We start from the raw sequence: 1,821 nt of genomic DNA on the forward strand, positions 1-1,821 counted from the left end.
AATTTTTTTAGGGAAGGAGAATGAGAACCCCTATTTTCATGTTAGGGAATTTGAGGAAGTTTGTAGTACTATGAAATTAAAAACCTAAGTAATGATGTGTTGAAACTTAGGTTATTCCCCTTTTCCTTAAAAGATAAAGCCAAATCTTGGCTGTATAGTTTGGACTCTGAGTCAATTGAAACTTATGACCAACTTACTTCTACCTTTATACATAAGTTTTTCCCAAGGCATAAAACAACGTCTATTAGGACACAAATATGTACTTTTTCCCAACAAGAGGGAGAATCTTTATATAGGTACTTAGAAAGGTTCAATGATTTGATATCTCAATGTCCTCATCATGGTTTGGAGAAGGTTAGGTTAGTTCAGATCCTCTACGAGGGTTTAGATTATTCAACAACAACCATGGTTGAGTCCTTACGCACAGGTGGGTTTGAGAATAAAACTGTTGATGAAGCGATGACATTCTTGAATGAAATCGCCGATAAGACCCAACAATGGGAAAATAGTAGGGAACCCCAGAAAACAATTCTTCTAAGTAGAGGAAATGTTAATAGGGTAGAAGGATCTTATGAGTCAGATGCCAAAATAGCATCTATAGCCAAAAGGTTAGAAGCCTTAGAATTAGGTCATTCTAGTGGTAGTAGTGGAAGAAATGAGCCTTTTTGGGAAGGCCATGATGTTGAAGAGCAAGCCAATGCTCTTTATAACAACACTAGGTTTGATAACCGACAGAAGTTTGACCCATATTCAGAAACCTATAACCCTGGATGGAGAAACCATCCAAACCTTTCTTGGTCCAAGGGACATAATCAAGGTCAGTCTAGTAATGCTCAGTTTCCCCCAAGTTTTGTCTATACTAAGAATCCTTCAGCTCCGGCACAGTTTCAGATCCCTTCAGATAAGAAAATCATGAGTTTAGAAGAGTCTCTTTCCTTGTTAACTCGGAACACTTTAGAATTTCAGCAATCGGTTGCACAAGGATTAGATGAAAATAAAAAGATGGTACAAGCTAACTCTCAGGCTATTTCCGAGTTGAAAACCCAGGTTAGTCAGATAAATGAGACATTGAGAGAAAAAGGAAAGTTTCCTAGTCAACCACAACCCAACCCTAGGGTAGTCCATCAAATATCTTTAGCTGGTGAGAAATCATCAAACCATGTGAACTCGATAAAACGGTAGACAATAAGGTAGCCATGCCTAGTGGACTACTGTAGTTCCACCTTCTACTTCCCAAGAGGAGCCCGTAGACGAGGAAACTGAAACAGTCTCTAAGGATTCCCAAGAAATTCCTGATAGGTCTACCTTTGTGCCTAGAGCCCCATATCCACATTTGTTAGCCCCAACAAAGAAGGAGTCGAATTTCAACGAGATAATGGAAACATTTAAGCAGGTGAACATCAACATTCCGCTATTAGAAGCAATTAGGCAGATGCCTGCTTATGCCAAGTTCCTTAAAGATCTTTGTACACGAAAGCGTAAGCTTAATGTCCATAAGAAAGCTTTTTTAGCCGGTCAAGTAAGTTCCATTATTCTGAACCAAGCACCCCCTAAGTATAAGGATCCTGGATGCCCCACCATATGTTGTGCGATTGGTAATCACATGGTCGATAAAGCTTTACTTGACTTAGGAGCTAGTGTTAACTTACTCTCGTATCATGTATACACCCAGCTAGGTCTTGGTAAGTTGAAACTGACTAAAATGACACTACAATTAGCTGATAGGTCTGTCAAAGTCCCTCGTGGTATCATAGAGGATGTTCTGATTGAGGTTGATAAGTTTATTTATCCTGTGGATTTCGTTGTTCTAGATACCCAGCC

The 1,821-nt window shown here is 39.3% G+C and overlaps 1 pseudogene; it reads right to left on the reverse strand.

Moving 5' to 3' along the window:
• Positions 1 to 247: 247 nt before the first annotated feature.
• LOC113335081 lies at positions 248 to 347 on the reverse strand (annotated as a pseudogene).
• Positions 348 to 1,821: the final 1,474 nt, after the last annotated feature.

The sequence above is a fragment of the Papaver somniferum genome, unplaced genomic scaffold (genome assembly GCF_003573695.1).
Source record: "Papaver somniferum cultivar HN1 unplaced genomic scaffold, ASM357369v1 unplaced-scaffold_137, whole genome shotgun sequence".
In the NCBI taxonomy this organism is placed as follows: Eukaryota; Viridiplantae; Streptophyta; class Magnoliopsida; order Ranunculales; family Papaveraceae; genus Papaver; species Papaver somniferum.